Source organism: Chrysemys picta, chromosome 4 (assembly GCF_011386835.1).
Source record: "Chrysemys picta bellii isolate R12L10 chromosome 4, ASM1138683v2, whole genome shotgun sequence".
In the NCBI taxonomy this organism is placed as follows: Eukaryota; Metazoa; Chordata; order Testudines; family Emydidae; genus Chrysemys; species Chrysemys picta.
In genome coordinates this window covers 67669270-67684205 of record NC_088794.1, presented here as the reverse complement: position 1 = coordinate 67684205, position 14936 = coordinate 67669270, and positions in this window count along the sequence as shown.

The window sequence follows — 14936 nt, the reverse complement described above, 5'->3', positions numbered from 1 at the left end:
AGATACAAAAATCAAACTATGGAAAGTGTTCTCTTCACCCAACACACAACTGGGCAAATTTGAATCAGCAGAAGCTGGCAGACTCTGGCAGATTTGAAAAGTCAATGGTTGAAAGACTTCCAAAGGTGCTCACAACATCTCTGCTACCAGCCAGTCTGCAGCTGAGCATGGGTCTCTGAAGTGAGTGGTGTTGACAGGAGAGAAGATATGACTAGAGCAGCCAGGAGACAAACTAAGTGCATCTTCCCTGCAGCCTCTGTTGGCAAGGTGCTCAGTCCTAAGATGCCACCTGTAGAAACCCAATCTGCCATTCCCGAGGAAGTGAGAGGGCAATTCCCCTGTGCAGCACTGCAGGCCACACTGATTCAGGAAAGTGCGACTGAAACCCCATTGCACCAGCACATGTAGATCTGGCCCCCAACATTCCATCCACACCCTTTTGCTCTGTAGGTAATGGGTCACTTGTAAATTACACACAAAGGGCCAGATTCCCTTTTACACTAAGGTCCTTTACATCACTCAGACAGTATAAAGGGGCCTTAACATGGAGGCCCCTTTACACTGCCAGGGCTGTATAAAGGGGCCTTAGTGTAAATGAAAATCAACCCAAGAAAGAACACTAAAGTTAAAAGGGAGAAAAAAAAAAAAAAAAAGGAAGAAGGGTCAAAAAAACACTAATAGGTGCAGGAGTAAAAATGGTTGCACTGTATATAGGGCAGTGCAGCTAAAGGGCGACAGGAATGTATACAGTTCTTCTCTACAGCATATAATAGCTTTCTTTGGCTTGGAATTTTACTTCAAAGTACTATTTCCTTCCACTGCTGGGTGTTGAGGGTGACCAGCAGCCTTAAGTCAAATTACTAGATGAGAGTCAGAGCAACCACCTGACCAGAATAGCCTAGCACAAGAAACCTTTCAAATTGAACTGCAGGCCTCAAGTTTGATTACAGGCTCCACAGGTCTCATGTGTGGAAGTGAAAGAATCCCACGTATTACTATGGTTTTGTCAGATAATTGTGCTTTGAGAGCCTAATCCAAAACCCACTGAAGTCAAGGACAGGATTCCCATTGATTTGAATGGGCTTTGGATCAGGGCTGTACTGATTAAGCTTTCATTATAAATATACATTTGCTTTGTTTTATTTTTACTTTCTGGCCTCACCATTCAGTAATTTTCATACTTTTCTTCTGTCTTTTGGGCAAAACCCCTGAAGATTTATGGTCAAAACTCACAGCCAACAGCCTGGTTCAGTCTGAAAAGCGGAGTGCTTTTCTACCTCTTAGCACAAATAAGCTGTATGACAGAAAAATATTAAGGGGATGATTTCTCTCTTCTAGGCTTTCAAGCAATTCTTTGTACCTTATGGCAAACTCTCCTATTCACGGTGCTCCTAATGCATTCAACATGACTCTGTAAAAGAGAGGAATGACTCAGCAGCAAGAAAAAACACAGAGGCAGGTACAAGGTCTCTTCCTTTAGGGTCTGTGACTATAACATGAAAGTGAAATGATTTAATATGATCAAAAGACAAAGGAGATAGCCTGCAGCTTGGGGGTCTGCCCAATCCTATGAACGTGTGTGTGGAGCCTGATCTTCCCAAAAGCTTATTCTCTCCCAGCCCCAACCTATTTGAGCCCTTCCCCTAAGTACTTGTACAGTACAAACAGAAAAAGTAAGTGGAGATGATATTAACCTTTTGTTCACTGGGCATCAAGTAATCCCCCTATACCCTGTCATATATTTTTATAACTATTATTTTCCATGTAATAAAATAGCTACTTAATTCTTACCAATTGTAGGTAGTCTATAGCTTCATTCAAACTAACTAGAGTGAACTAAAGCCTCTGATTTCAGAACTTCTCATTGTCACCTGCACAAGATTTAAAGATTTCCTTATTTCTAATTTCAGCCAAATCTTTTAGTGTACCTGTATCCAGTATCCCTCTTGTCTCTAGGAACAGCTTCAACTCAATGTGTCTCAAGGTATAGTTTGGGTCAGTCACAGAAACAGGGGTGGTTCTGAAAATGTTTCACTTCCTGACCTCACCCCACTGATGAAGTGGGTTCTAGCCCACGAAAGCTTATGCCCAAATAAATTAGTTAGTCTTCAGGTGCCACAAGGACTCCTCATTGTCAGTCCTTTCTGGTGCTGGAATAGCCCTCAGACAATGGTGAAGTTCCTCTTTACGCCCCCAGCATGATACACATTACAGATTTTCCACTTAAGAGCACCCATGGTATCTTTGGCTACAGCAGTGTCCTGTACTGCAAGATATAATGTACACCAGAGTGGTGCAAAGCAGCCTTAGCAAGGACCAGAATGTGCCCCTCTATGTTTAAAATAGCTCATCATGCTCTTTCCCATCACATACTGTCCCTACCAGGATGGAAATTAGTGTTTAACAATGATTGATACTTGCTGATCCTGCTGAGTACCCTTGCAGCATCTTGTCAATCTTTTCTTTTGTTAACTATGCTTCAGGAAATAAACAGGTACCTTAAGAGACTATTAAAAATAATCTGGGATCATAATAGCTCATGTGTATGCCAGTGGCATTAGCAATTTTTAGTAAGCTCCTTTTTAAAGCTAGATCTGCCTGCCTGATTGACATGCCCATATTTCATGTGGGTTGGCAGAGTCAGCTGTCTATTCTGACCAAAATCAGCTGGGTTTTTTTCTGTAGTTTGTTATTAAACTTCTCAAGAATGGAGCCCTAGTGGGAAACCTACAACAAATAGCCCCACTAAGAGAGGCTGCTGCAGAGCATCTGGTTCTCATAAAATGCAGAGAAGGAGCAAAAGTCTCCTGGCCCTCCCTTACCTGCATCCTACTGCCTCAGTAACAGAATTTGTTCTCAACAAGTCTGTCTTTGTTCCTTGTGCAGAGATTGAGTCGGAGAAACCTAATCACTCCGTGGAAGTTAAAACATCTCCCCCCGCCCCCTCCCCAAGTTTTATACAGTAAATGGTGAGAAAGAGGCGATGGTACCTATCGCTCTTTATATATGTTCAGTAGTGGAGGAGCGATTGTCTAGTCTCGTGGCACTGAGTATCAGGAGTCAGGACTCCTGTTCTGGGTTCTATTTCTGGTTCTTCCATTTAGTTGCTGTATGACCGTGGGCCAGGCACTTCGGTGCAAATTTTCAAAAGTTTCCATTAATGTTGGGGCCCCAACCTGAGATAGTTGGGAACCTAAAATTAGACACCTAGTTCCATATCTAGGCTCCTGAATAAAAGTGTCGTACTCACTTTCAGAAGTGGTGAGTCCCTACAATTCAAGTTGATGGGAGCTGCCAGTTTTCAACATCTTAAAAAACAGGTCAAGTCCCAAAGTGGATTTAAGGACTTGCACTCATATGCCCAAGTTTGAGTCTGTATACTTGGTCTTTGGCTATAAAAGTAAAATTTTCAGATATGAGATTAGACATTTACATAGGCATTATACAGATTATATTTCCATATATAACATTCAATCTGATTTAAATTTGGAAAACAAAGCAGGCTTCCTTGCCAGCTACTGAACTCATCTGCTTTTAATTTGTGGTACCTCTTTAAAATGTGCAGATGAACTGTTTTGTACAGTACTGTATCCTAGCACCAATATTCAGAACTGCAATGGAAACAAAGGACATTGAGATCAACTCCCCTTTCTTTCAGCAACAGTTCAAGTTCTTTCAGCATTCAATAAAATATTTTTACCACTGAAAATCTAACATCTGGGACTCTAATTAGGCAGTGAGCCTTTTAGCTCCCCTGCTGTTCATGTAGAGTTAGGTTAAATCAACAAGATCCATCTTTGTGCTGGTGATGAAAAGAAACACACATGCAAAATTGCAGTGTTTGCCTTATTGCTCTGGTAGGTTCAGAGTGTACTGTGCAGATATTTGACCTATGTCAGTGATGCCACCCTCCAATATTGAACATAGTTTAAAAAATACCGCATGACTGTCCAATTTCATGTATGGTTTTCATATGTTATAGATATCTATTAAATTGTTTGTTTGGACTGTCTGGATCAATCTAGACTATGAATTCTCTTGGCCAGGGCCACTCTGTTTTGTACCACGCTTAGCACACTGATGACTCACATCAAACAATGTATAAATAAGATATTTCAACCTGTTGAAACACAACTACTGCAAATTCATGAATCCAAGGCTAGATACCACACAGATACTCCTCTGTGTGGGCTAAGTGTGTTCCTTATACGCAACCCTGCCCTGCTCTGATGTGTGGTAAAACAGCCAGGGTCACTATCTGAGCCTTAGTCACTAGGTTTAGTAGAGTTGGGAGGCAAATGAAGACATAGGGAGGGGGGTTAGAGGTGAGCTCCCCTGGAGAAGTTCTGGAAGGCATGCAAACTGGTGCATTTTAAATGCAAAACATTTGCTCTTCAAAGTATAGTCAGGAGGCAGAGATAAACATCACCACAGACAGAAGATTTTAGAAAGGAATAGGCTTCACCACATAAAGGGAAATCCCACCATCACCTTCAGTCCAAACCAATTGTATGAGGAATAAATAAGTTTGGAGCCTTCATTTTCCTATTACATGTTTTCATTTTTATTTTCAATTGACTCATATGTTTTGGAAACACTTTACAAGACAATATTGATATAAATCAGCTCCAAAATATACAATATATTCACTTCTTCACACTCATTAGCAAAAAGCTATCAATTTTATCCACAATATCACCTCTTTCCTGATCATGCACTGACAGAAATCTTTGAAAAGGATCAAACAAAACACTCACGTTACCTTCTCTAGACTGGAGCAGAGTTCCATATAGTTTGAAAACTTGTCCTTTCCACCAACAGAAGTTACCTCATCTACCTTGTCTCTTTCATATCCTGGACCAAACAGCTAAAACAACACTGCAAACAACTAAATATCTACAGACACTAGAAGAGTTAAACCAAAGCAAGAAAGCAATAACAATAGTAGATTATTGGGAGTCTATTCCCAGGCATGTTATCACTCTCTCACGAACACTTGGTGCCAACTACAATATGTTTTTAAGAGGAACAAATCTAAAGCCATTTTCTTACTCAATGACATTTCTAGCCATGTTTTCTCAGATTGAAAAGATGAGAAATGTGTAGCACAATAACCCAATCTAAATGAAATGACAATATTAGACTTTTGCTTTCACTTTGTCTGAATAATGGGATACATTTTACAAAATCTTCATCAAGAACTAGCAACTACTGCCTCATATTTTCACCAAATACAGTGCAATTTCTTATAGCAGATTCAAAGTGTACCAAATTTCTGTTAGAAATGCAACATTAGTGTAGGTGGTGGGTGCCATCTGGAATCACAGTCATCCCTAAACAGGAGGCATTTATTAGGAGGAAACAGTGACAAAATATACATAACAACCATGTTGCCTACTCTCATGATTTTCTTGTTCATCTTGAGACATTTGATGGTTTTCTTAAAGTCCTAGCTTCTGGAGGCATTTCATTAGGTGAGAATCTCAGCACATTTTCTCTCACTCTCTTAGTTATAGAGAAAAGCTTGAAAACTATGATCCAAATACATCATAGTGACTCAAAAACCAGAAGGCAAAAAATAATAATAATAATCATGATTTTTAAGCCAATGTTTTTTTGAAGCCTGATTCCTGATTTTTGAATGCTTGGGGTTGGCATTATTTATTGTAATAAACAAATAGGCTTCCACACAACTTTTGTTTCAGTTTTGTCTTCTCTTTTTACCAAGAGCCACACACAGTCTACCAGGAACTGCACACTGTCTGGAATAGAACATACCACAGTTATCTAGTTGCAGAATAATATACTGCAAGTACACAGATCAGTGCAAAATGTAAATAAACCTAAGTATGATTGTAGCTGAGCATCAGGGTCTAGAATACTATGGTTACACAATATTCTTTTCAAATTGCACCATGCAATCCTTAGTTTTCACATGGACAAGAAATAGGCAACAAGGACTTGTGTTGAAAGGGACTACGGGTGGACCTCTAACACTATAATTCATGCTAGCACTGCATTTCATGCTCAGCACTAGATGTAAAGCCCAAATTCTGCTACAGAAGAAAACCATTAACTTGGCACTAATGACATGACTATTCTGCAGACTAGTCTTCTCCTACAGCCTGCCTGAAATGGCTACTCCAGGTCCTTTAACCTGTGTCTCTGAATTTTGTTGCATGCCTCGGTCAGGAATTTTCTTTCACTTTGCTTTTGTGTTTATATTTCTTCTTGTTGTTTAGTTGAACCTGGCTTCCTTCAACCCCATGCTGCTCAAGGATTCAGAGCAATGGTGTTCATTTATGTTTTAGGTCAGCACACGAGTATTAAATAGATGACTAGAGGCCCCATCCTCATAGCCCAGATTTGTTTAAACTAAAGACCAAAATTAACGTTCAGACAGGGTGGCAATATACCAGACACAGGGTGCCTAAGGCCTCCATTCCTCACAGGAAAGAAGTGTTTTCCCAGCCTCAATGGTTATAAACAGACATGACATAAAAAATCCAGATGTTGGGCTTCATTATAATGAAAAGATCAAATTCACTAGTTTCATGTTGGGTTTGTCACATACAGTTCACGTAATCTACACACCTCAGCCACAGATACACCAAAGCATTAGCCACATCTAAGTGCCAATAAAATATTCAACATGCAACAGGATGACTAATCCACAGGTCACAGAAACAGTATCCTCTGTGCACTACAAGCAAGACTAAAGGAACAGGAAGGATTCATGTTAAATCTGCAACAATTAAATAGAACCCAATATTGCCAACCCCACATGTTCAAAAATCATGACGATTTTTTAAATGATAATTTCTGGGTTCTTTCTTTTTGTTTCTGAGCTTTTAAGGTGCACTCAGGTCACGTTTTCAAGCTTTTCTCTGTAACTCTGAGGGCTAGAAACTTACCATTTTAAAAAAATGAAAGCTGAGATTCTCATGTAACCGCTTGACTCCAGGAGCTGGGCTTTATGAAAAACACCAGATATTGCAAGTTCACAATAAAATCGCAACACTGGCAACCACTGAGAATCATCCAAGCTCTCCATTATCGAAAATTGGATTATATTCTCTGATTTACATTATTTGCATAGACAAGTCCCTCTTTTATCTATTTATCCCAGTAAATTCCACATCCACCTTCCTGTTCAGGTAAATAGGAATTCCTCTGTAGATGGCTTCCATGTAGAAAGATTTCAGAGTAGCAGCCGTGTTAGTCTGTATCCGCAAAAAGAAGAACAGGAGGACTTGTGGCACCTTAGAGACTAACAAATTTATTAGAGCATAAGCTTTCGTGGACTACAGCCCACTTCTTCGGATGCATATAGAATGGAACATATATTGAGGAGATATATATACACACATACAGAGAGCATAAATAGGTGGGAGTTGTCTTACCACCTCTGAGAGGCCAATTAATTAAGAGAAAAAAAACTTTTGAAGTGATAATCACTAGCTTGATTATCACTTCAAAAGTTTTTTTTCTCTTAATTAATTGGCCTCTCAGAGGTGGTAAGACAACTCCCACCTATTTATGCTCTCTGTATGTGTGTATATATATCTCCTCAATATATGTTCCATTCTATATGCATCCGAAGAAGTGGGCTGTAGTCCACGAAAGCTTATGCTCTAATAAATTTGTTAGTCTCTAAGGTGCCACAAGTCCTCCTGTTCTTCTTTATGTAGAAAGAGTATTCTTTGGCCACAAAACTGTTTCAAAAATATTTTTTCCCCCAAGGACAAAAAAGCTTGAAGCAACATCTTTAAATCTTTTGACCCCGCTGAATATCAAACCCTGGTTAACATCCAGAACAAGCAGTCCCAGGAAGGACTTTGTGGGGATCTCTGCCTTATCAGGACTCCCTGATTGGAAAACCCTTCCTTGCTCATTCCTGCACATCAGGCAAAAAGGTCTAGCAGTGCTCAGTCAAGGTGAAAGCTGCCCCCTCACAGCAATGGCCTGAGCCTTGGTTCTTTTTCTGAGCTGAGCAATAGGGGTTTGTGACATTCCCCGGGATGCAACCTGAACTGTGCCCCTTATCTTACTAGCCTGGGATGCTTTTTACACAGCTTTGCTAGTGAGCTGGTGCTCAACACTCTCTGAAAACCAGGCCCCTTTAGGATGTGTCAAGTTGGGCACCCAGAAATGGAGGCACTTACAACCCCTATTGATGTCTGAAAACATTGATTGATATGGCCAATGCTAGATGTTGCACAAAGCAACCGCACTTGAAATCCAGGACATGGACTTCACTTTACATTAGTTTTTCATCCTTTCCCTCCCTCTGCCAGTAGCAGGAAGAACTTGCCTTTCCAAAAAAGCTGGATTTTAAACTACGCCTCAGGTTGCAGTGAGTCAGGTTTTCATGCTGTGTTGGTGGTGTTAGGTTTTGTTTGTTTTTTTTCCTCTTTCCCTGTCTTGTAGTTTCTTTACTTTTTGATTTCCTTATGGGATTTTTTGGAATTTAAAACAGACAAGTTATCATGATTTTCTCTGGGGTGGAGAGAGAGCGTGGGCAGGACACTTGAATAAATAATACCTCCATACATGCTACATGTTTGTGCAGAAATTACACTTTACAATTGGTTATGGTTTGCCCTGTAATGCCAAAGACATTTTTTGTTTTTGTTTTTTTTAAGAAGAGACAAGCCCTTTTGGCTTAGAGCACCAGTTCCAAACATTCCTTGGCCTGTTTATGCTCAACAATGAATCAGAAATATCTTTCCCTATATATTGTTTCAGTCTTTTAAAAGCCTTGATTGCCAAAGACAAACTAGCAACCTAGCAATATAGATCTTAAAACTCATTTTTCTTGGAATTATGAACAGATTTAACAGCAAAAGCTAGAAACAAAATTAAAGTTCAACTGTGGAGAAGCATGCAATGATCTGGTTACTAGTAATAATCTGTAATGGTATCTGTGTAAATGTGAGAGTGTACTTCTCACGGTAACATCACTGGAGTTGAAGCAGGTATGGGAACCTTGTAGGTTACAAGAAACCTAACAAATTGGACTTTATATTTCAAATTCTCCCTCATCACTCAACTGTTCAACATTCTGAACCCATTATCTGCTCTATCCACTGTATGGCTTATATGGCAACCAAAAAAAGTGTAGATTTATAGAAGCCACCATCTTTCATCAGCCAATGAGACCTTGTTTTGATGCTTCTGTCTTTCATTTCATTGGTTGAATTCATAAGTGGTCCATCATCGGACAGTGTGTAATTCATGAATTAGCTAGAACTTTCATATGCTATCTTGCTCTCGTAGTTCATAATTTTCTCTTACAAAAGCTATATTTTTAATTCATTACTCCAAACACACGCTTCCAATCAATGAAGAGTAAAATTCTAAAGCCAGGGTTAATTTATTCAGTTTTTGATTTTGATTGATACTGGATTTTGCATTAAAGCTATTCTATTTATTATGAGAAAAGAAAATATTAACGCCATTAGAATACTCCGCACGACAATAGTCCTTTTCAAGCTAACAAAGCACTTGACAAACATTCAGCCCTAATATCTGGAAGCAAGTCGAATTTGTTTCTTCTGTTTTGTGGGCACAAGTCTCTGTGATCACATTTTACAATGTTTAACTTTTTATATTACCAAATTGTGCCTGTAAATTGTGTGAAATGGGTTTTTAAAAAATAGGAAGCCAAGTTGTGCATAGTAGATCTGTGGACTGTTTGCATACCAATTATAGGTGGGTGCAAAACCTCAGAGGTCAAGCTGGAAATCCTCTGGAAACCATTGCTTAAGTCTTAGAATACCTCTGTAATAGTCATTATTATTCTTCTCACTTAAAAATGGGTCAGCTTTGGCACAGGGAGATTAGGTGACCTGTCCAAGGAGTCAGTGGCAGAGCTGAAAATACGAGCCAGGAGTTCTAGAGCCAAGGTCCATGATTTAATCACAAGACAACATTCTTTACCAGTTACATTATTCTCTCAACGTTAATTAAAAAGTACATTCTGTAGTGCTGCAGATTTAGCTGCACAAGCACAAAGCACAGACACAAGAGTTCTTTCTTGAGATGGTCACGCAAACAAGTTTCATAACCACATGCAGTGCTCATGCTTCTTTATTTTCCTCCCCGTTTGTTCTGTTTGAGAAACAGAAGCAACATAAAAGCATCGCCAATATTTTATTAAAATATATTTTTAGACATTTTTAAAAACTCCTGGAAAAGTAATGTTCCTAGTGTTTACACAATAAAAATTCATAGTTATATACACCCTTCAAAAGGTCCTTAAATAAATAAAAAAAACAAGTGTGCCCTGGTACTAGGGGCAGGGGAGAGAAACCTTGATAAACTTTGTTGTAGGCTTAGCTGTTTGGTTAGGGATTTTTTGAAGGTTTGAATTTTCTACAGTCCTGCCCCTCTGTGATGGGGTTTAGTGCCAACAGTACCTTTTAATACATGACAAGGTAGTAGGAAATGGAGGGCTCAAATACTCACCTTGGATAGAGGTGTTAAGAGAATGGTTAATCCCACGGTGCCTTCCCAGTCAGCCACCATATCAACTATGTAAAGGTGAAAACCCCCATCTAGCAATGCTCTGCCAACAGCTTGCGCTTGGCGCTGCCTCATTGTGGGACTGAAGTACTGAGTAAGGTCTTCCTTGCATGTATCCTCCCGACCTGTTACCTGATATTACAGGTTCTAGAGCTAGTGGAAATGTTTAGAACAAGAAGGTGGTTCCCGCCTCAAAAAATTGTTGAGGTGAAAAATTGTAAATGGGGAAATTTCATTTATATCAAAAATGTTATCACAAAGATTACTGAAGCTTTTTATTTATCAAATGTCAGATGATCAGTAAACAAAATTTTCAATGAAAATTTTATTAAAAATTCACATTTTTTTAAAATAAAAAGTGAGTTGTTTTAACTTTGCAAAACTAAGACAACTCTGAAATTTCAAACATTTTCACAAAACTAATTTTTCATTTTTTTACCAGTTCTAGATTTTTCTATCTACTGGAAAACAAAAGGGAACAAGTTTTTTCAAAAACATCTGCCATTAGGATATTACTTCATGTCTGCTCTGAACATTTCTGACCATAAATAATACCCATAAGAGAATGTTTAAACTGAGCCAGTAAATCATTTAAAGCCCTCCAAATAGTGATTTCCAGCATGGGCCTGAATAAAGATTTTATGTTAAATATTAGGAGATATACTCCAATTAGAGTTGCTCCAGATTCGTACCAGGTAACTGAGATTAGAATTTGGCCCCTAACTACTACATCACTACTTTCATGACATCCATACTTCTCTTAGCACTCATTGTACACACATTTCTCTCTCAGCTACCTAGTACTGTCACATTTTCTTACTGCAAACTTGGTTATATTGTACAACAGAGAAGATACCAGCCCACACTATGGCCCCTTTGGGCAGCAAATCTCAAAGCTGCCTTAAACAACCGGAGATTGACACAGAATAACTAGCTGTAAAGCACTCCAGGATACTCCTGCACTCAGCATAGGGGGGCCTGCCAAAGACTGCTGCACCCCAACAATCCCCAGCCAGCATAACAGTCATTACAAGTCACCTGCTCTAAGGTTAGGCTACTGGCCAAGCAGCAGGGGATCAGGGGAATGCAAAGGTAGTATACAGCCTCTTTTGCTCCTACTGCTGAGATGCATAAGCTAAGTGAGGATCCAGGATACAGACCTGAGATTATTTAGGCTGCTGACATTATTCCTCCTGAACTTTAAGATGTGCCTTTTCTTTTACCCCTCATTTTAGGTCTTTGTCCCACACCAGGATCTTGACCGGTTGTGGTATTTTGAAAAGTTTCTACTAGACCTGGTCAGGAGCTTAGACTAAATCTTCTCCCCCTACTCCAATTAGAAATGCTTTTCACAAAAGCATATCCACCCTGACAAAACTTTCATCTGGAAGGTTTCTCAGGTCCAGGATGGAATCCCAGGGTGGGCGGGTGGGAAAACGGGAGAGACACATACCTAAGAACAGCTAGGGAATTATGGCACTCACATGGAAAACCTAGGTTCAAAGTCCCTTCTCCAAATCAGGCAGAGCAGCAAGGCCTCTCTCATATCCCAGTGTCAGCCATTGGCTAGTCTCGCTCAGAATTTCCAAAGGTCATGGTTTTGTTCTGTATCGAACAGAAACAAATGTCAAAACTTCAACGTTTTTCACTAAACACAAACATACATCTTTGGGCAGCCCGGGTTGACAAGGGTCAGTTAAAATATTGAACTGCTCAACCAAAGGGTTATTGCCCAGAAACGTAGGAGACTGTAAGGTTGGACCCAAGGTGCATTGCCATCTTTCTAAAGTTTTAGGATACATAATGTTGCAGTTTAGGTCCTTTAATCTGTTTAAACATTTTAATCTTGAAATATTCTCTCTCTGAAGTGGTTTAGAAGAGCTCTATCAATTTTAAGAACAACATACCCAGAGCCCATCTGAAATAACAAAAACGTTTGGAATTTTTTTAAAGGATTTGTTTGTTCTGGAATGCCCTGAGCGAGGGCAGCTAATTTGGAAGGAGATTACATAAAACCTTACCAATTTCAAAGCGGTCCAACTCGACCAGTTCAGTAGCAAAAGAATAGCTCTATGGTCAGCGTTCAAGCATTGATTTAACAAATGACTCAATAACCACTTTGCAAACAAGCAAAATCTATTACGGTACCTGAAACCTAGGTTTCCCCAAATTGTGGGGCCTATCTCCTTTGTATAACTAATCCACCAAATCCCTTTGGAAACTCTCCTTTCATTGTCCATAGAGGTCAGATTATCCCACTTTCCCAGCACAGAGAATTTCACTGACTCTAGATGGACGAGTGGGAGTTCTCATCATCCCCTCCTGAGGAGTACAAGAATCTGGATCTGAAATAGCAGATAACGGTTTTCCAGAATGCAAAGTCCAGACTACACCCATGGAAAATTGGGAAGCCTTGTATGGTATAAATTTATGTTGGTGGTGAGAGCCCTGCATGTTACAGATGAGCCCAAGTCAAAAGCTCAGTGATGAGCCCTATAGCCAAACAGCAGCTCTGGAACTCAATTTAGTAAATATCAGGGTGTTTGGATTTTACTGGTCAGGGAGTTCTGAGCTGCAAACTCTGATTCAAACTTGGATGTAAGGTTTTGGTTTGGGCCCACTTCAACATGTCATGAGCACGTTTTTGAGGAAATGTACCATGATAGACAAAGTGTATATGTGGCAAATTTTTCAGAGAACTTTTTAAAAAATATTTAAAAAAAAAAAAAAAGTCTTCAACTTAAGAGCTATCAATCATACTTCAAGGCATAAACCAACCATGGGGTTGTGCTGAAAGTCCCTATGCACAGATTATTCCATAATAGTCCATTTGGGGGATTTTTGCAGTTTCTGTTGAAGTATCTGGCACCAACCACTCCTAGGGTATGTCTACACAGCAGCTGGGAGGGTGCTCCCTCGCGTGGGTAGGCAGACAGATACTAGCCGTGTTCGAGCCAGCCTGCTAAAAGTAGCTGTATAGGCACAGTAGCAGACAGCAGATCAGGCTGAGTACCACCTGAGTACAAACCCACGCAACTGCGGGAGTATGTAGCTGGGTGACTAGCTGGAGCTGCTGCCCGTGCAACTGTGGCTACACTGCTATTTTCAGTGCACTAGCTCAAGCAAAGTTAGTGTAGGTCTGTTTACCTGTATGTGAATCACAGCTCCCAGTTGCTGTGCAGACATACCCTTTGAGGCAGTATACTGGACTAGATGGATCACTGATCTGACTCATTGTGGCAATACCTTCGCTTACGTGTCTCTGAAAGAAATAGTCCAATGAAAAATCATATCATCTTAGTTCACTCTTTTGTCCTCATTTGCCATTTCATACTTCAGCTCTCCACATCCATGGCATGGGCCAGATCCCACAACGGATGTAAAATGGTGTAACTCCATTGAAGTATATGTTTTTGCAAGCTTCATATCTTCCTATTATTCATCTGTCTGCCAATGAGAAATTGGGAACACAGACACCTTTTGCAGCACACAGGAGGTGGCCCCTGAGCTGCCCCAGTGTGGGGTATAAGTGGTTTGGAGGGAGCTTTAGACTAGCCCTCTACAGCAGTGTATTTCATCCAGCATGAATAGCCTTAAATAATATCAGCAGCTACAAGCAGCAAGATGGGAACAGCTGACCACCCCGCAATATAATATAATCTTGAGTCTGGACAGCTCTGGAATGCTCTCCCCAACAACATCCACCACAGTGTTTTCCTGCTACCCTTCTGGGTAAGGATAAAGACGCTATTTCCCTTTTAATGGAAAGTTATTTACTCTGTACATGCATGTGTAAGTATAGAAGGGGGCACTGAAGAGTTTTATTTCTGCATTGGCCTTATTTATTGATGAGGGCCTCTAACCATAGGAGTTATGAGGTCTATAGGTGTAGACCACCATATAAATGGACAGTATATAACAAAATTACAGGTATTTATAAAAAAAATCAGTGTCCATGCAGATACAAAAGCATGTGTATCTATTAAAATATAATGTAAAACAGGTCTGACTCACCAGTGATTGCCTGTAGTCTTTCCTTTACCCTAGCCACCTATCCTGCAATGCTGCCAGCCAGAAGGCCCCCATCCCTCAAAACCCATCCACTTTGAATTTGTACAATCATTAGATTATGCACAATAAGAAGTCAATTCAAATTCCACACATCACTACCAGCATGCGCAAAATCTGAAACTGATTGTTCAAACCGCCCTGCAGAAAGGGCACCAGACGTGCTGGACCCTGGTCATGCTCTTTTAAAGACATAAATAACTTTTTCTCCTACTCCTAGTAGCCCAATGTGCAGCAAAGCACAGGATGGACTAAGGTCTAAGGTAAGGCTAGTAGCTACAATGGAAGGTTCTCCATGTGCTATTGCATTCTTACAACTGTACCATATTGTTTCTTTGCAA